Source organism: Mus caroli, chromosome 10 (genome assembly GCF_900094665.2).
Source record: "Mus caroli chromosome 10, CAROLI_EIJ_v1.1, whole genome shotgun sequence".
In the NCBI taxonomy this organism is placed as follows: domain Eukaryota; kingdom Metazoa; phylum Chordata; class Mammalia; order Rodentia; family Muridae; genus Mus; species Mus caroli.
Genome location: NC_034579.1, coordinates 83,035,587 through 83,060,411, shown reverse-complemented (window position 1 = coordinate 83,060,411; position 24,825 = coordinate 83,035,587). Strand labels below are relative to the sequence as shown.

Sequence of the window (24,825 nt, the reverse complement as noted above, 5' to 3'; positions counted from 1 at the left end):
TTATTTTCCTTTTAAATTATGAGCACGATTTTTTTTTTACTGATGCACAAAAGGTTTACATTTAATCTCTGAAGTAAAATGAGCTTTTCTATCTTGCTTCCCTGACTGAGGTGACAGACAGTATGGGGACGGATCCCCTTCACAGCCACATGGATTGAGTCAGAAAACATTCCTGAAGGCTTTTGTGTACACTTACTTCAGGAAGCGTCTCAAGGCCAGTCTGATTGGCCATGTTCTGGATTAGCTACATAGGCAGTCTCCTTTCACCATCGCTGTGTGAACATACTCGAATTTTAGCAATGGACACATCAGGTGTGAAAGACACATGCCCCTAGTGTTAAGCCCAGGACAAAAACCAGATTAGCAAGTGACTAGTACCTTTAGACAGAATGGTCACCTTATGTAAGTTATAACAGCTATGAAAACCATCAGATGGAAAAAACTGGTTTTTAAGTTTCTCTGATTCTTATGTCTCCTTTAATAATAGGTCTTGGTGTTAAAAAATGGAATTAGGGGTCTAGGGAGATAGCTCAGTGGGTAAAATGGTTTGCCATCCAGGCATTAGGACCAGAGTTGAATTCCCATATAAAACTGGACTTTTAGCATGAATGTATTTAGTCCCAGTGCTTATAAAGGGAGACAGGAAAATCTCTGAGAGGAATCAGACAAGCTAGCCTGGTAAACATAATAGAAAACAAATCCAGAAAAACAAAAACAAATAAAAAACCAAACCAACCAACCAGCCAAACAAACATACAAACAAAACCCCTGCCTCAAATAAAGTAGATACAGCCAGGGCCAGATCTGAGTGTATTTGTCAGGGTTCTCTAGAGTCAGAATTTATGGACTGTATCTATACATTAAGGAAAATGACTGGAATGACTTAGAGTCTGCAGTCCAACTAACCCTAAAACAGGCAACTGTGAATGGAAAGTCCAAGAATCTAGTAGCTGCTCAGTTCCACAGGGTAGTTGTTTTAGCTGGTCTTCTGTCTAAGCTGGAATCCTGAAGAAGTAGGTTCCAACAGATGAGCTGGCAGGTAAGTGCAAGCAAGCTGAGAAAAGGAAGCCTTCCTTCTTCCATTCTCCTTATGTAGGCCTCCAGCAGAAGGCCTGATCCGCATTAAAGGTATGCACCACCACACCTGGATCTAAGCTGTTCTTTACATGGAACCTGCTGTGCTCCAAGCTGGCCTTGAATTCAAAGATCTGCATGTCTCTGTCTCCTGGGATTAAAGGCATGCACTACCTTGTCTAAGCATTTCATGGCCAGACCACTGGGCCTCAAGATCTGGATCAAAAATGTGTATCATCCCATGTTAAGAACTGGATCAAAAGCCTCAAGATCTGGATCCCAGATGTGCCCTCCATTTCTGAACTGTACTTCATTCCAGATACAGTCAAGTTGACAACTGGAAAAATAGCCATCACACTGGGGTTGCCCTTTGGCCCTCATGCATGCCGCAGTATGTAGTATCTTTATTCACACACAAATTGTGAACACACGTGTACGCAGAATTATACAGCCATTTACCCTTGTAAAAGAAGACTTTAAAAAAAAAAAAAAACAACCTTTTTCTTCTTAAGCTGGTTACCAAAGGTCGGCCTCAACTTTACTGTTTCCACCCTGGTTTTGAAAGACTAACCTGGAAGAATCTTTATCTCTGGTCTTTTAAAGCATAATCAGCAAGTTTCCTGAGAGATGATTTCCAGAAAAAGTGATTTTTTTTTCTTTTTAGACAAATGGCTTATGTAGGTACCAAATTCAACTCAGAGAAAGTTAGTTCAGCATAGCTAGAAGTCTTTAAAAAGAAGGCATCCAATCATGCTCTGTTAGACATTGAGCAAGATTCTTCTTGGCCGATCAAATGGCCATTCACAAATATTTTTGGGGAACCTATGACATGTTAGGTATTGGTGAACAAGGCACAGTGCGATACCTCCAGTTTCTGTTTGTGTGTACAGTACAAAATCCAATGTTGTTTGTTGCTGTCTGAAGCTGAGTAATTTCTATTATTATTTGAGAGAGAGAGAGAGAGAGAGAGAGAATAGAGAAATGACCAAACTAAAAATTAATTACATTTGAGTGACTACAATACCAGTTTCATTGACCTAATTGCCATATAGATTGTACAATTATTTAATCTACTAGGCAATTTGTATCTCTGCAAAATTATCCCTTTTCATGCTTCATTATCCTCCAACAGAGTCAAGGTATTGAATCTGTTTCATAAACAGAATTAATCTCAATTACTCAGGAGCTTTAAATAATACTCTCTTTAAACTCGTTATTTGCTATGCTGACCATGTTTTTGTCACATTAGGAGCATTCTGCTAAAGAACATCAAAAATTGGGTTTTGAAAGTGGACCAGAGAGATGGCTCAGAGCATAAGGTGCTTGCTGCAAAGCCTGACCATAGGAGTTCAATTCCTGGGACCGGCACGGTAGAAGGAGAGATCTGCCTGTCACAAGCTGTCCTCCGTACATGTACAGTGGGATGTACGTACCTACCATCCCCCACTGGTAAACAAAACAATTAAATATAATAAAGTTTATTTGCACAGTGGTGTTTTGCAGGTAGGTGCGGCTATAGAAAACGCTCCACGACACGAGTTCAGAGCCTGAAGTCCACCCTCAGAGCTTGATTCACCTGAAACACATTTTTAAAGTATGGTTTCTGCCTTGGCCACAATAGTAGTGTCTCAAGAGGAGATTTAAGTTTGCCTGTGAGACTGTACATTTCTTGAAGGCAAGGAGCCTCTCTCTGCCCTTTATGCATGTTTGCTGGTTTGAGTTGGGCTGAGATGAAGAATAAAGCAGCATTTGAGCGTATGGAGTTCACGTCTTTAGTGTACACGATGCTGAGCATCCTTTGCCTCCTCGTATAAGAAACTTCACTTTGTAGGGAGGAGCTGGGGGGGGGGGGCGGACTGGGAAGAGGAGAGGGGCTGATACTGGGATGTAAAGTGAATAAACACATTAGTTAATTAGGGAAAGACACTTCATTTTATTATGCTTGCCTTTGATGTGGAACATTTTTGTGGCCTCCTGCTATGCTTCACTCTGAAGCCCAGCTAACTGCTTGGAGTGTATCCCCCCATCTTTAAAATAATTAATTAATTAATTAACATCCCAAAGGCTACCCCCTCGAAGTCCCCCTCACAGAGTCCCTCTCCTTAAGCAGTGATCTTCCGGCTCCTCCGTGTCAGGCTGCAGTTTGCCCATGGCTGGAAGGCATCACAGAATGTCCAGCCTCTAAGAGAAAAGAGAGCTATAATTAGAAACACAGCATCACATAAAAACACAGCCTCCTATGTACTCCTGACTGGAGAAGGGAATTGGTTCTTCTGCTAAGAAAGTAACCTTAAACAGTCTTCCAAAGTTAGAAAATCTGGAATTTTCCCTCTGACCTCTCACTAAATTAGCATTTAGCCTCAGAGAACACTTTCTGGTCCAATTTCATCATCCAAAACAATCACAGCTTAAGATGTATGCCTCCAGCTTTCCAGGTGCAACATGATACAAGAATGGTTTTAGAAAAAGACAAATAGTCAAAGTGTAGAGTTATTCTTCACCGACCATGAAGGCCTGGGCTCCTTTCTGTTAGTGTAAATTGTGGTGTCTCGCTTTAGTGCTTATAAATTAATACTGTTTGCCTAGAGTACGAATGTCCTGTCTTAAATCATGGGTGATTTAAGAGTCGTCAAAGGGAAACATAAACTGTCCTTAGAAACTTAGATTGAACAACATCTCTATAAAACACCACATGGAAAGTTAATGAAGAGAGATGGACGGGTCAAATTCCTGCAGAGACCTTTAATCCTTTTCTGTTTAAATTTTTCCCATGATTGTGGAAAGCCCTATTCCTGACTCTCTCAACCTACACTCCCGTCATAGAGAGGCACAGGTCCAGAGTGCCATTTTTGAACTGGTGGTGACCTTGTGGAGGGTCCTGTCAGAGCTGTCTGATGTGTGAGAAGTCACTAGCCAAGACTCACGTCCACTCTGGCTTCCTGCAGAAAGAGCGTGGTGGTGGTGGTGGTCTGTCTTGGGAAGTTGCTGAGTGGCCCACATAACTATTGTGCTTTGGGAATTGACAAACAGCAAGCAAATATTAATGGAGACTGGGGAGAGGGCAAGCTGCCAATCCTGCCAAACTTCTGTTGCTGGCAGGGAGCTGTCCTGCAGCTCCCAGGACTGCCTGTCATCTGCACTCTCTTGTCACACTGACAACAGCCCCCTGGTTAGGCTGATTGGTTGCTGGCAATAACTGATATGGAATACTGATGTGTTCACCGGCAGTTCCTTCCACTCCAAAGAGGCTCCTTCCCTACCCCAAACCTTGCTTTCCAAAGCCTAGCCTGCTGCCCCCGCCCCCCTACCCCATGCCGCCCCTGCACCCGGTGGGGAGGACCTGTCCTAGGAGTGATGCTCTGAGACTGTGGTGAAATTGGTCCCCGGCTGGCTGCTTTCACTCCGGCTTGCTTGCTCTCCGGAGAGTCCTGTTCCAGACTTCTCGGGGGTTTTACAGCACAAACAACTGCATGCGGGCTGGAGGGGAGGCGGAAAGGACTTGTGTGTGGAGGGCTTTGCTGCCTCCCATCACTTTGCCGAGGTTCGCGGTGAATTTCTGTCTACCACAGACACCGAGGAAGGATCCTTTCTCCTTCTGTTGACTCTTTCTATTTTTATGGTAAGTGCTTGCCTTGAATGAGCTGTTCTGCTGCAGTGAACGGATTGCTCCTTCTCTTCCCGGCTTGCCTTAGTGACCTTCCTTCTGCATTTCTTCCGTTCTCCTGGTCGCTTTTTTTTCCCCTGGAGGGACCCAGTGAACTGAAATGCCTGGGGTCATTTGTCTGCATAGTCTGTCTTTGATTTATTTATTTCTTCATAAGCCCGAGCCCTCCGGCTATGACAGAAACCTAAGTGCTAGCTCTCTTTGTCCTTGAAGCAGTAGCTAGGCAAATGTGTTCTCCACGGCAAACTGCAGCAGTGTGCAGGGGATCTGTGCAGGCTGGCTGATAGATTCCAGCGAGAGAGGGATTCCTCAGCATCCTAAAGGGGTACCCCCTCAGAACCTGGAGGGACCAGAGGCGACTTGCCACATGCCAAAGACTTCCATCTTCCCGGCTGAACCCGGGCACACACGTGTGAGTTATGTCAGAGTCTGTATGGGCAGCTGTGCTTTAAACATCTGCTGGTGGGTCCAGAATGGCCCCGTGTCTGACGGGGTTTACAACTTGGGCAGGAACATTAGCAGCGAGAGGAATCCTGCGCTGGGAAGACAAGTAGATTGCATGACCTCATCGCTTCTGAGTCTCAGGGCACCCAGGTCTGCAAACCGCGTTGTGGAGCTGCTTCTTGAGAGGGTGGTGGGGAGGGACAGTAAGAACATTGTTTTTGGAGTTGACAACATAGTTTCATCTTCCTGCTGAGAGATAAAAGCTCTGAAGCTATTGGAATGATTAGACTTTTCCAAGAGAAAATAAGCAGCTTTCCAAAAGAGACCATGTGCATGGCAGGTTAATTATTCCGTGGCAGGCTTCTAAATGTTCTCATTTCCCACCTGGCATCCCAGGTTGGCTGTAAAGAACTCTGCAACTTGAAAAGTCTGTTACTGGATGCCTCAGGGAGCCCAAAGGAAACCCAGAGTATGTCTGGAGTCTCACCTTGCTGAACTTGTGCACTGCAGGAGTCCTTCTGTATAGGGAATCTTTCCTTCCTTCCTTCCTTCCTTCCTTCCTTCCTTCCTTCCTTCCTTCCTTCCTTCCTTCCTTCCTTCCTTCCTTCCTTCCTTCCTTCCTTAGCACAGAATTATGTTGGTCAAAGCAAATGATAAGTTTCAAAGCTGTCATTCTCCTTCATTTTTAAAAATAAGTTTTGGATTGAATATTGGTTATATTCTCATATATGGGAATTTAAACTCTAGGGGAAAGGTGCCCTCAGGTATAATTTAGCCTTCAATCCCTGTGGGGGATTTTTTGTGAGAAGTAATGGGGTGACATTTCTGATTGGTCCTCCTTGCTCCTTGGGAGTTTGGAGTGTGAAGTTTGGGGGCTGCCTTGCCCTGTTACACTACTTATATTTCTACTGTCTGTGTATTTTTCTTAAACTAGTCCTGGTGACACATGCCTTTATCCTGTTTCCTGGGTTCAAAGTGGATACATTTTGGTGTTTTGTTTGCACTCGGTATTTTAGTGATTATTATATTTTGTTTGTATTATTTCTTGCATTAAAAAACTTGAAAGCATCTATTTAAATAGCTTGACTATTTAGATGTTTCCATGACCCCTCCAAATCCATTCAAATGCAAATGGTGGTGGTGGGGTGGGTTGTTCTTGCAGACTACAGTCTGTATCCTTAAATGATGTTGGAAAGACTTCAGAGGGGCTAGGGTTATAACCCTGCTGTCTATTCTTTCCTACATGGAACCATGGTTCATGGCAATATTGGGATGTGCCTGGCAGACTGCTGTTTCCAGCTCTTTACTATGAGTAATCCCCACTCCACCTGAAAGGAATTTATTGAGGGTTTGGGGCTGGCAGTTTGTGGTATTCATTGGGAATGGAAAGAGTTAGAATCATCTTAGGTATCTTGGAAATAGCCTCTGCACTTCTCACACTCAGGCAGTTTTCTATGCATCTAAAAGAGATTTCACTGTAATTAGCAGCAACGTTAGCTTTAAGCAAAGTGATCCCCTGCCTTGCTTTGTATTGTTCAATGGATTGTTTCTCTAACTAATCAGAGTCATATATACACACACATATATAATGTTAATATATGTGTGTGTCTATGTGTGTATGTATAGATATAAATACAGATACATATATATGCACATATGTATAAACATATATAAGAGTATATACAGATGTAATTTTTATTTTTGATATTATGGTCACATAATTTTAATAGTTGTTGCAGCATGCTTAGGGAATTGTAGGAAAATCCCTAAGATACTCTCTAGCATTCTCTAGCAAGCCCTGTGTGTGTGTGTGTGTGTGTGTGTGTGTGTGTGTGTATTAAGGATCTCCTCACTTTCTGCACGTCACTCACTTCCAGACAATGCCTTTGGGGATTGTGTTGAATCAGGGTCTTTTTGTTTCCCAGCAGGCTGTCGTATTAATTCCTTTGCAGTGTCTCCACAGAGAAAAGTACCCCAGGAACTGACAAAGAGCTGTGCTGAGTGGAGCCTGTATCCTCAGTGTGATGAAGTCACCGCAACATTTTGAGTGTTATTTCACTGCTGAGCAACTACAGCACACTAACTTATTTCAAAAAAGGTCTCAAATCCCTAGACTGGAAGAGATGCAGTTATTCTTTCTTTTATGCTCCTTAATTACAGCCTCCATCCAAACCTGTCTTCCACTATTTCTTTGGGTAATATTTTAATTTGAAACCTGCCCCTTATATTGAGAATCAAGAGTCTCCATTTTTATTCTTTTGCTTCCTGTACTCTGTCTTTCCTGCTTCAGCTATCCACGTTTGAACACATATATGTGGACACTGAATATACATATGTGCACACTGAACACAGACTCAGTGACAATGAAAACTGTGGGACAAACAGAGAAGTTGCAGCTTCTCGTTTGGTAACGAAACTGCAATTGTTCAAACTATAATGTAACCAAGAGATGAAACTCTGCATTAATATACATATCACCTCATGGCTCCGCAGGTTTTCTTGTCATCAAATCTATTTTCCATAGTTGATTACCAAGGGACCATAAATAGCATCGCTTTTTCATGTTAATTAATGGGACTCTAGATCTGCCTAGGTTGGACTGCCTTCAATTTTTGACATGTTTACTGTGTGAATGTTTTTATGTTAATCAAGAGAGTTTGTGAGTGATACAAAACTCATTTGATTGTAAGATCCAGCCTGCATTTGGAAACCGAATTAGCCACATTGCGAAGTTGGCTGTATTTTTCTTTTCCCTTTTCAATATTATTAAGCCAGTTCTTTACCATCTTCCCATGAGCTTATTTTACAGAGTAAAGGGAGGGAGGTACAACTCCCACATCAGCTTCCTAGAGGGAAGACTGTTTCTCAGACGAGAATCAAAACCACTTCTCCCACTAGCCATGGTGATCTACTTAGAAAGGAACTCACTATTCCATTGGCAGCACAGACGGATTGTATAAAATAGGAGAGATGCTTCGTGAGCTGTGTCAGGGACTGGGTTTCAGATCTGTGTTACCCTACTGAATTTAGGACTACAGTCCGTAGATCAGCCTCCTAGGGGAGGAAAAAAAACACATTCTCAGTAGAATAATAATCCATCCAGGCTGTCACAAATGTTTATGTTGCAAGTTTTACATCTTGGGTGGTAGCAGGAGATGGCAGAACTTTGGAAAAGAACCAACTCACATCCCCAAAATAATGCAAGATGAAAGGGGGAAATTCTTCCCTATATTTAGCATTTGGTTCTCCAGTCAGACCGTTGTTAGTTAGGGCTGAAGAACCAAGGAACTTTTCAAGCATATCATGATGGGTTTTGTGGACCTTCTTGCTATTAGAAGTCTTTAATCCTTCATCGTGTAGCTTCTGAATGCCCTTTTGGCTTGTGTCAGCTGGTAGCCTTTCTCACTTATATTGTTCTTGTTGACTCTCCGTGGGGTATGCTCACAAGTGGTGGAGAGGGAGCAAGTAGAGAAGACTGGAGGTCAGAAATGATCTAATTGTATAAGCATGTCTTTAGGATCCATCTATTCTAGACCTTTCCACTGTCTATGTGACTCAAATTCTGTATCTGTTATCTTAGGCTTGGCCAGGTCTGAAGATGCCAGGCAGCTTAGTCATGAAAAAAATGTGATATATTATTTCCATTTATTCATTATTAATTAGATGGACATTCTTGATCCGTATTTGGCCTTCCTGAAGGGGGTGGGCTGCACATTCTCTTGACCCTACACAGTTCTCAGAACTCACACTGATGTGGCCATCAGAATGCCTCAGGTCAGGATGAAAATAATGACCTGTCATGACCAGGGCTCAGCTGTGATCACTTGCTTACGCTGGGGCACTTGGAGGAACATCTAACCTTATTTATTTATTTATTTATTTATTTATTTATTTATTTATTTTTACAAGTTAAGGAAATAGAGCCATTTCTTGAGGTTAGAGATCTACTAAGCATTCTGGCACTGTAAAATTAGTGCAAAGTACATTTATTTACTTACTGGGAACCCTGCTCTATTTCTGGTGTGGGACCTCTTCCACAATACCCAGCTGACATTTAACTCTGTCATTCATTGCTCACAAAACTGCTTTGTGTCAGCTAACTCATTGGTGACCATTATGTTCGGCCTCACTCAGTGCAGATTACGTAGCTGTACCAGTCAGCGTGAGTCACATCAAGCAAATGTTTATGGTAATTTGTTCATGCTTGTATGGTTAATGCTTTTTTCTTATTATTGAAATTTTGCTTTCTTTATGGACATTTAAAGAATTTTACAAACACTATGATTAGGGATTTTTTTTTCTCTGCACTTACATTATTTAAGTGATTCTGTCTGTTTATGGGTTGATTCCTTTGTGCATTTATGAATTTGTTTAATATTTACTGTGCATATGCTATGTCCATCCTGTGTGCAGCAGTAGACACATTACAGAAGCATCCACATAGGGCCATCCCCCTTGCAGGGCCCTGTCTACTCAGGCCTCACATAGCTCACCCCCTTTTGATTCTTAGCCTGTGTTCTCCTTGCTGTCACATCCCATTCCTAAGAGAATCCAGTTGCTTGGGCAGTTTGTACCTTTGCTTCAATCACTGAGAATTTCTTTTCATAAAAAGAAATCTTTGCTCTTATTGTGACATGTGTCTTGCTGTTTTCCAAAGTGCCTGCAGCTTGTAATTTTGTTACCTGACTGACTGAAAGAGATTAATTAGTGAAATTGGTTTATGCTGTTGCCATGTGGTGACATGACAATTCCATTCTTTGGAAAACCTCACCTGTTCCCTAGGATCCTGAGTTGACAGCGTGGGCGGGTCAGCATGTATGGAGGTAAGTCTCCTTGCTTTCTAACCACACTCCCCATAATGCTCAGTGTTGTCTCCCTTGCTTGCCATGTTCTGAAGCAGACATGGGATGTTCCCAGATGATTTGCAGTGCTTAGCAATGTTAACTGTTCTGACTTGCCCCCGTGCCTTTGCACATGCTCTGCCTTCTGCCTAAAATGCCTCCCTCTTTTTACAGTAAACTTTGAAGGCACATTTAGTAATTGTCTCCCAGAAATCCTTTAGATGGCATCCTTATTAAGTCCTATTGGCCAGATCTGATCTAACTGGCTCTCTCCTCCTCTTGTATCCATCAGCAAGAAGATCTCTTAGGACCTTACAAATTGTAACAATCTCTTCCTCTCCTCCTCTGTTTCCCTCTGTTCTCTCCTCTCCATTTTTTCCTTGAGTGTGGGCACTACACTTTCATCTCTGTATCCCAAGTTTTAGCTTAGTAATTTTAGTAGGATAAATACCAAGAACTCTGGGGAAAAAAAGGATAGGGAATAACCATGAAAAACCTGTGGCAGCATCCTATCTATGTAGAGAAGTTAATTTATAACAGTGTGGCTGCATGGCTCACAGAGAAAAGGCTAAAGAGACAGAAAGGGATCTGGATGTAGTCTACTCAAAGTTCTATGGAAAACCCTCAAAATGCCTTTGCTTCCATAGGAATTTAACTAATGTAAATGATGAGGATAGATTGAGTGATCTCTACAGGCAAAACCATTGCTTTAGGTGCCAAGAAAGGAAACAAACAAACAAAGCATATAACCCCTGTCCTTGGAAAGGTTATAAATGAGTAAGGCTCAGCCTGGTATAAATCATCTAGCTTCGAAGTAGATGATTAGAAGTAGATAAATAGAACAAGTAGATAAATAGAACAAGTAGGCCATGACTTGCAGATATGGCAGAAGAGAGGGGATTCCAGACAAAGAGTGGGTGGAACAAAACCTTAGGCATCCGAGGGAGTGTATCAATAATCAATGGTTTTGGAAAGAGTCAGAAAGGGGGCAATGGGAACAGTACTGTTCGGTCTAAACATATTACTTTTGCCTAATCAATGTTTAGAAAAGTCAACTGTGGATGCTTTTGAAATATCTTTGACTATAAGATATGGCCATGCATCCTAAGAGATACACTTTTCACCCATTCCTTTTGTCTTGGGGTACACCCTGGCAGTCAAAGTCTTCACAAAGAATCAGGCTTGCTGGCCCAGGTATGTAATTTCATCCAGCCAAGAGCCTTAGGCAGGAGGACCACAAGTTTAAAACCTACCTGGGATACAGAGTGAGTTCAAGATCAGCCTGGGCAACCTAGTGAGACCCTGTCTCAATATAAGAAAGCAAGAAGAGCACTATAAGTATGGTTTAGGATCAGAGGGTGTATGATGCTCTGGGGCTCAAGTTCCAATACTGCAAGACAAAAATCATGGCAAGAAACTAAGCCAGAAAAATCTAACCTAAATCAATCATTTAAGACCTAGAGAGAATTTTGGATTGAGATCATTGGGGTGTTAATTAGCAAACCATCTAGCCTTTGAGAAGCTTCATGGGTCCATTGGCATTTTATTGCTAATAACACAGTTATGTTTCTTTTTCCTTTGGCAATTAACTTTCTGCTGTTACAAGGGATATGATCACTTTGTGAACCAGTGGGGTATGCATGCATAAGCTAGTTTTCATGTAGGTAAAAAAGTGGCTTAGAAAATTGTATTTGTAATGGATTTAGTTCATCCCCTGAGCATGATTTCTGTCATGCTGTTTTCCTTCCTCTCACAGAAGCAGTCAGTGAGTACATTGGTGAGTCTTAATGCTTTGGAATTGTCTCTGGCCAGGTGACGCTCTTCCTTGGAAATTAATCTAAACTCATTAAAGAATTTGGAACAGTATATGTAAATACCTTGGCTAGACCATGAGAACAAACACATTTTGTTTGTAGAGTAAGATGAATCAGAGAAGTTCATGTCTTTCAATCCTCTGTTCTTTCAGTCCACTGGTGTCCTTTGGACCTTTTAACTGTGTTCTGGGCAGAAGAAGCAACTGTGAAAACTGTCAATATTCTGTCTTCAGGATCGAGCATCTGAAGGGAGTGGTGGGAAGGAACAAAAAAGTTCTTTAGGAAAAATGCAGTTGATCGGAGAGGGATTCGTGATGGAAAGAGAATGGGTGTGTTTGCCATGGTGTTCATGCGTGGTCTCCTTTGTGTTTTTCCTTCCTGTACTGTCTTAACTGGATCTCCTGGCAGTGCCAAACATACCCAAAGGAAGTAAGTTGTGGGAGACATGGTTCCGTTTGACTCACAGTTTCAGAGGTTTCCAACTCCACGGCTGTGAGGCTGAAGGAAGACAGTGATCACATGATAGAGAGGGGACAGCAGCTGACCTCATGGAAGCTGGGAAGCAAACAAGACAGACAGGAAGTGTTCCCAGTAAGACTGACCCCTCAGAGGTATGTTCCCAGTGCTGTACTTGCTCTGAGGAAACACCACACAAGATAGAGCATCTAGTATAAGCTCAGCAGGGATTTGACTATTGCTGGAGCTCAGGTGTCTATCAATCACTGGATCTACTAAGCAGAGAGTGAACCTTCAGCTCATGAGTCTCTTGCAAAACACCTCACATACAAATTGTACATAAATTGTACATTGTGTTTGGTTTGTTCTTAGTGTGTTGCTTTTACTTATTTGCATTTTCTTTCAACTAATTTTTCAGAGTTTTGTGGACTTGCCCCCGCCCTGTGAAATCATTAGGCTATTCTGATAAGATTATAACCAAAAAGGTCGTTCATTCTTAAAATGGTTAAAAGAAAAAGTACTGTGGACTTCAAAGCTCATGTAAAGCCAGATCTAGATGAAGACAGAGTGGGCTTTCCCTTTGCTTGAGTCTGAGAAGGTCAATTTGGTGGGTTATCCTGAGAGAACTGGGGAGCTGTGATCACAGGAGCTACAGTCCTCAAGAGGGAAGATAACCATTGATGTAGTGCAGACCACTCAGAGATGGAGATGGGAGGGAGCTAGCAAATGAACCCACAGAAAACTTAGCAAGGAATCTACCTGTGGGAAGGGAACAAGAGCAGAAAGTATTATAATAGAGGTGGTGAGATGTGTGGGGATGCCAAGGGAAGGGAACAAGGGCAGAAGGGTCTTAATACAGAGGGTGAGACATGTGGTATGCCAGTGAGCAACATTTACAGCAACAGGTTCTGCTGGCTGGAACATCTGGGTGAGTTGATTAATGGGAATGATGCTTTATATGTCTGGATCTCTATGTTCTGCATAATCACTAATTCAGTACCCACATTTTATTCTACTTCAAGAATGCTTTCAGTCAACAGTTTCTCCCTTGTTTCTAAAGAATTAAGATTTAAAAGGAAATCTAGTAATAGAGAGCTCAGGCTCTGGCAAAGACAGTCTGTTCCCACCCTGGCTCTGTCACTCACCTTTGGATCTTGGGCAAGTGGCTCCATTTCTTTGTGCACCACTGTCATCGATTCTAAGAATGGGCATAACTGGGAATGTAGACTTCCTAGTTTCTAGCAGAGATAAATGAGATGGTAGTGCTTAGCACAGTGCCTGCAGCCAGTGACTGTCATCGTTAATTTTCCTGCTATTGTAATTAAATACTGATTAACGCAGTTTAAGGGAGAGAGGGATTATTTGGGCTCAGAGCTCCAGGTTACAGTCTACCACCATGGTGGGGAAGTCTGGGTCCGTTGTGAGAGGGAGCTGGCCACATTGCACTTGCAGCCAAGAGTCAGAGAGTGACAAACTCATACTTTGCTCAGCCTGCTTTCCCCAGTGGATACAGTCCAGGGTCCCATGCCCTGACAATAGTCTTGCCTATAGTTAAGATGACTCTTCCCACCTTGATATATAATCAAGTCACTCCCCACATTATTGACCTCATGTCCTTGATATTCTAGAGTCTGTCAAGTTGACAGTACCATCACAGTTACTCTATGCGGCAGCTGCTGGTTTGTTCCCATCATGTGTCTCTCTAGTGCTAGGTGCATATAGTTCTCTTACATATGTGTCTCTATATTCCTGCTTAATGGAATGTTCTTGTGATAACTATTTCTACAAACTATGTTTGTAATTAATGGTGAAATACTGAAGCTTTTTTTTTGAGAGGTCTCTTTCTTTTATTGAAAGATAGATTTTTTTTTCATACAATCAATTCTGATTGATTTTTCCTCTCCCATCTCTTCTGAGATCCTACTCACCCCTCTTCCATCTGTATTTATAATGTTTTGGTCTCTCTTTCGAAAAAAGCAGAGATCTAAAGAATAATAATAATACTAAAAAAAAAAAAAATAAGGTAAGCTGGACATGCTGGCACATGCTTTTAATCCTAATGCTAGGAAGGCAGAGGTGGGCAGATCTCTGTTAGTTCAAGGCCAGCATGGTCTATGGTATAACTCTAGGAAAACCAGAGCTACACAGAGAGACCCTTTCTCAAAAGACAAACAAACAAACAAACAAAAGACAAAACCAAAAGCCCAACTAGGACTAGGACAACACAGACAAAAGAGCCAAAGAAAAGCATAAGAAATATATGTACTTACAGAGGTGTGTAACTGTGTCTTTCTGCCTGGCTTCTATGTTTCCTGAAATTAGGACTCTGAGATCTTATTATTCTTTATGAATACCTAAGGTATGTTTTGGCTGTTTCCCAGATAACTCATAACTTAATAACCAATTTATCCTATTCTATGTGAGTTACATGGCTGGTTACCTCTGCTCAGGTTCCATGTGTCTGCTCTCCTTTGGTTTCCTCCGGGGTGAATTCCTGTGCTCTCTCCCCAAATTTCATCTTTTGTACCAGAATTCCCACCTATTACTTCCTGCCTTTTCCTTATTGGACACAGACTTTTTTATTGATAGGTGACACACCCATACAATATGTAAGAGATTTTTTTTCTATAGAGACACATGCATAGAACACACAGGAATCCCAGTAAAAACACAAAAATGGAAGCCATAATTTATATACAAAGAATTTGTATGGGAAAGAGAGAGGAGAGAGAGAGAGAGAGAGAGAGAGAGAGAGAGAGAGAGAGAGAGAGAGAGATGTCTTGGTAAAATATTATGGAAGAGAACCTCCAATGATGTCATTGAGTTTGTTTTGTGTTGGCCATCTATCTACTGCTGGGAATGGAGCCTGTCTTTCAGTGTTTGTATACCTGGTGAGACTCTGTTGGAGAGAATTAATTTCTCCTTTGTGAACTGTTATCAGTTGGAGCTTCTGAGCTAGAGATAGAGGAATGTGTTCACTTCTCCTCTCAGTTCTGGGACCTCATCTGGCTCAGACATATGAGGGCCTAGTGCATCCTGCCACAGTCTCTGTGAGTTCATATATGCACTGGTCCTTCTGTGTTTAGGAAACCTTCTTTCACTGGTGGCCTTCTTTCCCTCTGTCTCATATAATCTTTCTGCCTCATCTTCTATAGGGTTCCTCAAACCTGGAGGGCTTTAGCAAGTTCTTTTTTAAAAATACATTAAAGGGTACATATTTGATTTCCACAAATTGCTTCTCCCTATTTTGTGATTTATCTTTGGTATTGTTTCTAGTGCTCATAGCATACATATTTTTTTAGAGAAGAATTACCACATTACAGACAAGGCATGAATATATTAGTCAAGAAATGTTGAAGAAGATTTGCATGGATATAAATCTCATACAATGTTTAAATTTTCTTATCTGAGCCAGTGTTGAACCTAAAGCTGGAAGCATAGGTAAATTTGCCTAGGGATTAAAGTGCACAGGTTGATATTAGAGAATTGCTACTTGATAATGAACAGGGGATTGGAAAACCAAGGGAGATGTAGGACATGCAACAGAGGTGCCTCAGCATCCTGCATGCCCAGTGTGGTGCACGTACCATATTAGGTTAGTGAATCCATTGATGCACTTGAGAGCTGCACTGGCTTGCATGCAGATGTCTCACAGAATGAGTGTGATTGCTTTATTCTGGGAGCCTGTGTTAAATAGACTCTGTGTGTGTGTGTGTGTGTGTGTGTGTGTGTGTGTGTGTATGTGTGTGTGGTGTCTACCTTGTTGAGCAACCTGGTGCACAAACACTCTACACTTGAACATGTCTTTAAGAAGTTCAAGAGCCTGAGAATCTGCATCAGATAGCAATCAAGGGCCCAATAATCTGAGAAGTTGGGAGCTCAATGATACTGATAGGAGAGAGGCACAACGTCAAGGTACAGAAAAGGACCTGCAGGCTTTGGTCTTAAAATCTGAGTGTGGGGAAAGGGAGTTTAGTATGAAAAATCATAGATTGCTTAGATTTCCATTCGACTGCTTTTACCTAAAAACAAGAGAAAGGCTACTTTTCTCTTTTACTAAAAAGTTATAAAGTTTCCAGAGAGGTGACTCTTCCCTTATCTGGGAAGTCACCTCTGTGTGGGAGTTATACAGCTCCAAGTCTCAAGTGCATTCTTGTAACAAGTGTGGTGTGCTATGCTATGTATGCCACAAAACTGAAAATATGTTTGAGAAAATGTTTTATGGTATCCCTCTGGTCAGATCCCAACCTTAGGAGGATTTTAGGTGGCTTGTATGGATATAAATTTCAGCTGTGAAAACTGGCAGTGATACCCTTGCCCATAGACTTCCCTGGACACAATGGCCTGGACATACTTCTACAGCACAAGAAAAGAAGGGATACAAGAAGCATGTGTGAAGGCTGTTATCTTGGCTCTGCCTAAGACCAGGGCTCTAGTTTGGTCCATGTCGTTATTCTCTAGTTAACTGTACAGTAAACCATGGGTGCTCCCCTCTCACTGGGTGAGCTCCTTCTCAACCGAATCTTGTGCTGTCATCCTAAGGTTCAAAGTTAACCTTTTAGTTACTGTAACAGGTGATGGATGAGTTGGACTTCTCAAATTCCCTCCTGTTTCCTCTTAGTTGACACTAACTACTCTTATTTTATGAAGTTTTATATAGACTTATTTCATAAGGCTAGAGAACTGGCTAATGGTTAAGAGCACCTGGGTTCAGTGTGTTCTGTTCCCAGCACCCACATCACAGGGCTCACTGGTGCCTCCAACTACAACCACAGAAGAGAAACAAAACCCTCCTCTGGCCTCTGCAAATATCATTCACATAGACATGAATGCATATACAGATTCAAGTGCGCACATAAATAATAAAATCAATCTTTAAAAGCTGCATTTAAACTGTTTATACTTATTTCATAGTGTGGTTAGAATAGGTGTGTATGTGTGTGCATGCACACATATAACACACACATATATGTATGTATGTATGTATGTATACATTTGCATGCACATCACTGTGGTCTGGGGTATAGACCTGAGATAGCCCTCACTTTTGTTCAGTTTTGATTTGTACTTACTCTGTACTATAGACACTTCCTACAGTGTCTGGAACAGTCTACAGAGATGATTTCCCCATCAGTGTTTCCATATGAAGTCTGATATGTGTTCCTCTCCAGTCCCCTCTTCTGCAGACTGCAGTAGTCTCTTTGAAACAGAGACCATTCTTATTTCCATTTCAATTCTTTATCTATAACCCAATGTCTGGCACGAAACAGGAGTTCAAAACATGAATTGCTGAATGAAAACGAGATATGGGTTTTGATTTCTCTTATTTCTGTTTTCTTATAGTTCTGTGGGTTACATGCTTCTGTTTCCTTTTTGGAAGTGCTTTTGGACACTCTAAATGATTACACCTTGTGCTCTTAGCAGTTTGGTTTTACGTGATAGACTATAGCATATTTGTCACTCTAGCTTTAAAAATAGGTGATATTTTAAAGGGAAGTTCTGTTTCCTTTATGGGTGTAAAGAAAGCATGAACAATAGGGTAAAATTACAATGTGTGTGTGTGTGTGTTGTGCGTGTGTTTCTATGGATATCACTGTCTACATGCATAATAATGTGTAGCCATGCATAATGACAGAGCAAAAATGGACCAAAGGTAAAGAACATGTTGGGAGTAAAATGGAATGAAGAACAGTTCCAGAGCAGTGAGAAAGACCTAAGCAGAAGATACAGGGGCCATGATTTTGGCTTGAAGCTCTGGGAAGGTGGGAGGAAATTGCTGTTAGAAGCAAAGATGAATCAGTGGTTTAGGATGACTGTAGTTGCTCTTGGCACCAAGATGAAGCTTCTCCCAGGAGTCTTCATAAAGAGCACAGTCTGTTTTGTTATGAAAGTCGGCAAAGCCAGTGGTGCTAGCTCTTTTAAAATCCACTGTGTTAACTGCAAGGCCCTACAAGTTTTACAAGAGCAATAGTTAAAGGTACCTTTATGTATCCATTCTCTGATGGTACGACCTGACCCAGGCACACAAAATGCACATGGATTGTGTGCCTTTTAAGCTGCCTTCCCTGTGTACTGGTTTTTCAACTAAGGCTTTGAGAGTCATTGACATTGAACTTTAAGGCCAGGAAAGACTGGTTGGCAGGTGACCACAATTACTATATATTCATGAATGTGACAGCTGTGTTGAATACAGAGGAATTGGAGTAATGGAATTCCTCTGTTTTTACTTATGCTAAAACTATACAAAATACAGGTCTGTTCATGGCTACTTAGCATGTGTCTGTAAGCATTTTGCAACACTTCTCCCACCCTCTGGCTCTTGCAGTCCTTCAAGACTTCATCCTTGATGAGAGCCTTGGTGATGATGCATAAGATCAATTCAGTAAAATTTCCAGATAATTCCAGATAATGGATTACAGTTAAGTGATCGGGTGAATCTCAGAAGAGACTTTGAACTTTGGATTTTTAACATTGTTGAGACTGCTATAGACGATGGGAACTTTGGAAGTTTGGACTAAATGTAATTTTTTATTATGCTATGGCTAGGTATCGCCCCCGTAGACTCGTGTGTTTGAACAAGCCTATGGGGGCCAGGGAGCAGAATGTGATGGTTTGTATATACTTGGCCTAGGGAGTGGCACTCTAGCAGGTATGGCCTTATTGGAGTCGGCGTGGCACAGTGTGTGTGAGTTTTAAGACCCTTATCATAGCTTCCTGGAAGTCCTAGTCTGCTATCAACCTTCAGATTCAATGTTGTCCTATAAGAGTTGCCTTGGTCATGGTGTCTGTTCACAGCAGTAAAACCCTAATGAAGACAGGTGCCTTCCAGGACCTGCCTTTTATTGAGGAGGTCCTGGCAGTTGATGGCTGTTGGGGGAGGAAGGTTCATTCTGCTTGGAATGTGTAGTCAGTGCTGGTGGATTTCCCATGCCCCAGTGGGTGGCCCCATACTTATGCACACATAGGTAGCACCAATTAGATAAAAGGACACAAACTTAAGAAGGAGCTGTGTTGAGGAATTTGCAAGGAGTTAATGGATGGAAATGTCCATATTTTATTGTATATACATATAAAATTCTCAAGAATAAAGAAAAAAAGTTTAAAAGGAGACTTTCTGGCAAGTAAGGTCCTGAGTGCAGGCAGCATTAGGTCATTCAATCCATCAGTGTCAAGTGACAACTGAGATTATCATCATTTTAAATAGGATGTCTTGAGTTGCCTGACAAAGACATTTGCCTAAAGAAGCCGATTAGCTTATCTCTCTCATGTCCAATGAGAGGATGGGGAAACTAAGCAGTGAGACCAGGATTATACACAGAAAACTGGATATTCTTTAGTGCTCAAATGGGTGATCTTCACCAGGGACTTTAAGTAGGTGTTCAGGTAGGTGTGCACAGCTACTTAGCAACAGGCTTTTAGACCATGGTTCCCCAGATCTAAAGCACGTGCATAGACTCATTTCTCAGATGCCCATTTGCAGTCAGTCTTCCCCTCAATTAGCAAAGCAAAGCGTCTCTCTCATCCATCTCAAATCTCACCACTGTGCATTGTGCAGGGATCTAGAAAGGCTTTGAATACTAAACAGAAAAGCTGCATAAAATATTTCTTTGCAGACAAACATAGTAATATAGGCAATAAAATGCTTTCAGTGTAAACAACATAAAATATGCTACATTGGGGTGAAATTCTTTGGAGAAGCAGGCTAGATATGAGTTTAAGGGGAAAAATCAGCTACAAATCTCCCTATTGAAGAAGAAAAGCATGAAATTGATATAGTATTTCAAAAATGCAATATGTAATATAAAACACTTTAAAATGTTTTCTTATTATATTTATTTTGTACATATATGCATGCATATGTTCTTATGCATTTGGGCATGTACATTCCATGGCCTGAACACTTACACAAATGATCAAATTCCATTTTTATGCTAATAAGAATAATTTGGCCATGTACTTATGATACCACTGTTTATAGATCAGAGGACATCATTCAGGAGTTGGTTCTTTCCTTTTACAACGTATATCCTGAGGTTAAACCCAGGTCATCTGACTTGGTGGCAAAATCTTTTACCCATTGAGCCATCTCTCTGACCAACAGTTTCGTTTTGAAATTTACTACTTACTTATATAGAACTACAGTCTTTTTAATCTTACAAATATGTGATTATATATTTTAAACTTCTTGACAGTATAACACAAAATTTCAGGAGAATATATAGGCGGTTGTTTTGTTTCTAATCTTTACATCAGATGTGAGCAAATGTGTTCACACAACACTAATTTATCCAATATTATACAGAAAAAAAGCCATGTTGCCCTGATACTTTGCTTTACCTAAAATGGAAACCATTGATTGAAGATTGGTCAGATCTTTTGAGAAAGAGAACATAGTCTCAGAATATATCAATGTGACACTTACTACTTCTTTCTGATTCACTGGTGTCCTGTGACTGGTTCACTGGAGTCGCCTCCCAGCTCTGAGTTTGACATGGTAGCCTGGTTACCTAGTTAAAGAAGTCATCTCCCATGGCTCACTGTGCTGCAGCTGCGCGACCTCCTCGCCATCATTCCTGCGCACCTGCCACCCTTCCCTTCCTGCACATCTGCACGCTCCTACCTCACATCTTTATACTGCTTCTCCCTTGTTGTAGGGAAATGTTACTTTTCCTCTTGGCTGACCACTTTGGGAAGACTTCCTTGACTTTCACAGGAAGTTCAAGACTGCACAACTCCCACACCTTGTGCTAATATAGGCCCCCATCCCTCATAGCGTCCTGTGTACCATGTGTTTTGTCTTGTGTTCTCACGCATCTTCATCATGTCCATCTTTACTGATTAGGGATCAGGGCTTTTGTATGCAGTGCTTCTTGCTAGGCATTCCTCAGAACTGGGAACATTTCCTGGAACATTATAGATACGTAGCACATAGCCACATAGAGACCTATATTTCACATAGTTTTCATGTCAAATTCAATATTATGAGTACATTTTTATTAACAAATAGGTAGCAGAGTAGTAAGTCCCAATAGAGACTCTCCCAAACACCCAATTATTAGGTAATGTTGCATTCAATTTGAGTTTAAAAATTTTGTTCTTTAGCCTTGTTTCTTCATTCCCTTGATATTAGTTCTAATTTAAATTTTATTTTTCATGTTTCTCTTGTTTGGTGTTTCTTAGTTTGAAAATTATGCTCTTGGTTTTGATTGGAGAACCTTAGACTGCTTCAAGTCTTTTTTAGAATGGATAGCAGTTGGCACAGTCACATGAGTGTTGGGCCCCTGCTGAAGGCAAGGCCAGAGGGAGAGAGGGTGTTGAGGGTACTTGGTGTCGCTTCTGCAAACCCCCGTCCTCCCATCCACCTTTGGCATACAAGCTTCCCAGAGTAAGAAAAGGCAGTTTTAAGAACCACACAATGTTCGGAGAGTCACACTGACAGGAAATAGCAGAGTGTGAGCCCCTACAATGCAATGGGGAGAGGCTGTTGACTATTCTGCTACTTTTTTCATAGAGTAGAGTAGAGCTGAAGTAAACTTACACTAATGGTCAAATTTCATTTTTATACTAATAAGAACAATTTGGCCATGTACTTATGATACCACCGTTTGTAGATCAGTAACTTTTTTTTATTATTATTTTACCTTTGATGGATTTAGTATTTTAGTTATTCTGAAAATCCATTTATTGAGGTATGAATGACCTACTGATGTACACAAATTGATGAGTTTGGAGAAAAATAAATAACCATAAAACCATCACTACAATCTATGCCAGTTAGGCATATCTCCAAAGATTTATTTTGTGTTTTATGTATGTGTATGTATGTATGTATGTATGTATGCATGGTTTAATACCATTTAATATATATCTACATGTTAAATAATATTTAAGCATACAATACAGTATTTTGTCTTTTGAATAATGGATTTTTAGGGTTTATTTACCTGGAACTTTTTCTCCTTTGTTGGCAGCACTGATGATCCACAGAGGGAATATGAAAGGGGAGTTTATGTGACTATGTGCTTCTCTTTCTACTGTGTGCTATTACGTTTTATTGTTAAGTTAGGAATTTATAGCAGAGGTGTGTGCATGCTTAGATGGTGGTTGCTGGTGGTGAATATTCATTTCTGGTAGTGTTGGGGGAAGCTGGCGGTGGTTGCTACTGGTCTTGTTTTGATGATGGTTATCACTCCTTATGGTGTGGGCGTGGTCTCTGATGGTGTTGATGGCTGTTGTTGCTAGTGGTGTTGAGGTTGTTGGTGTTACCATCATTATCACCCTAATTCTGGTAAATGGGAGGGGGGTGTTACCAACAGTATAAAGCTTTCTTCTCACCAATACATAGTAAGATCTACTCTGCTACACGTGTTAATCTAAGGTAGCTATTGCTTTTATTTTATTAAGTAAGCCTTTCAAGAAATCCTTAGGTTTCCAAGACGTTCTGCATATCAGAATGTTAAAGCCACATGTTTATGTATGGGCCTTCAGACTCACTCTAGCTTTTAGCAAGTTGACTTGTTTATTTTTCTGATGGCTACTCATGCATGCGCCTTCCCTATAATGCTTATAGATTCTCTGTCTCTGCTAAATAAGGTATCTTCAGCTTAATCTCTTCTTAACCATCCCAAATCTCCCCACCACTGAAGATCAGGCTTTTGTTTCCCATTGAACTTGACTGCAGTCTTAACATCTTGATACTATGTTGCATTTTTCAGGATTCTTTACACACAGCCTTATTGTGTCCCTGTAAGAGTTACGGGAGGTAGATAAAGGGTATTGCTATCTTTATATATCATTTGAAATGTTATAAATTAAAAAATAGAGATGTGGGTGGGATGAGCTACTCAAGGTCAGACTAGCCCAAACAGGATTAGAACTAATGACACTGATTCACTAACTCTCTATGCACTTATCAGCACTATTCTTGTCTGTTCTATACTCAAGGACCCCACCTCATTTTCCCTCCCAGACAGCAGCCTCCTCATATTTAATTTAACTCCTGGCTTGGATCATTATGTCCTTGATCCAGCTCTTCCTCAACCTCAAATGTCAGGGCAGCTTCTATGTATAACCCACCTCCCTGTTCTTCTCGGATCATGACTGCACATTAGCATAATCCTAGCAGAATGCATTTGTATATTCTGATTACCAAATAGGAAAGTCTTAGTTCAAGAAAAATAAAGCATGTACTCTACATTTGCCAAGATTCTTTTGGTGGTGCCCTGGTGCCCTGGGTAATAATAGAAAGACAGACCTTTGAAAATGAGGTTGCTTTCCATATAACTTACCTATTCCAAGTTAGAAATCAGAGGTTGTTAGGAAATTTATCACACTGTGAAGTCGTTATAAATTAATTGTAGACCATTTTTATCACCCCAATAATACTTGTCAGTTCCATTTCACTTATATCCCTGTTCATCTGTCTATCCTTCCTTCTGTCTTTCCTTCCTTCCTTCCTTCCTTCCTTCCTTCCTTCCTTCCTTCCTTCCTTCCTTCCTTCCTTCCTTCCTCCCTTCTTTTCTTTTTCTTTCTTTCTCTTTATTTCTACTTAAAACTCTGCAAGTTCCAGGGGCAGAATACATATGGGCCAGCAAAAATAGAGGTAACCAAGAGGGACAAACCCAGAATTTATTCCTTCATCATAACAAGGATGCTATCATCTTCTGTTTTATTCAAACAAGCAAGCAACATCCTGGTGTTCTCTAGTTCTTCATATATTTTACTTATATAAATATAACATGATGCTAAAATGAGAATCTGTTTCAGTTTTAACTGATATCTCAGAGATCAGAAATAGTATGATAATTTCCCTTACATCAGTCAATTATTCAGAATATGCCTAGAGCTTTGCCAAAATCAGGCACTGTCTGTCTGTCTGTCTGTCTGTCTGTCCTGTGTCTAAAGTTGAAGTTGGTGCCCTGGTGAACATTGAGGGTTCAAAGCAGGGTGCTCAGCTGTCACTCCAAACCAAGTGAGAAAAGGTCACACTGGACTTGGCATGTACTGCTGGTTAGAATCGGGGGATGTGAGGTCCTGGAGACTCATAGTCTATCTTCTGGTAATTGTGAGGAACTGGTTTGAGAACTCCTGAACATAATAAAATTAGAGGATGCCCAAGTCCTTATACATATGGCACAGTAGTAACATGTAACTTATACACAGTCTCCTATATATTTTTAAACCATATCTAGATCATTTATAATGCCTCTTCCAGAGATCCTGAGTTCAATTCCCAGAAACCTCCTGGTGGCTCACAACCACCTGTAATATGATCCAATGCCCTCTTCTGGTTATCTGGAGACAGATGTATAAATAACAAAAATAACGAAAAAAAAAAGATGTGTAATACTAAATTAGTAATACTAAATTATAAAATAATTGAAGTGTGAATAATTGTATGGTTTGGAGAAAAAGTACTATACATATTTATACAACTTTAAAAAATATTTTGAGTTGCGTGGTGGTGGTGCTTGCCTTTGATCCCAGCACTCGGGAGGCAGAGGCAGGCAGATCATTGTGAATTCGAGTTTAG

At 40.9% G+C, this 24,825-nt stretch overlaps 1 protein-coding gene across 5 annotated transcripts in view; it reads left to right on the top strand.

Moving 5' to 3' along the window:
* The window catches only part of Ano4 (anoctamin 4), a 374,740-nt gene that overhangs the window by 69,189 nt on the left and 280,726 nt on the right, over nt 1–24,825 (top strand). For 3 of the 5 annotated variants that reach the window (XM_021174227.2, XM_029482962.1, XM_029482965.1), the window contains exon 1: nt 4,300–4,693. The exons of 1 other annotated variant lie outside the window; for it this stretch is intronic. The gene's annotated coding sequence lies outside the window, so the exon portion shown is untranslated. Of the gene's footprint in view, nt 1–4,299; nt 4,694–4,986; nt 5,151–24,825 lie in introns of those variants that run through there. One more of the 5 variants, XM_029482963.1, reaches the window with a different exon arrangement.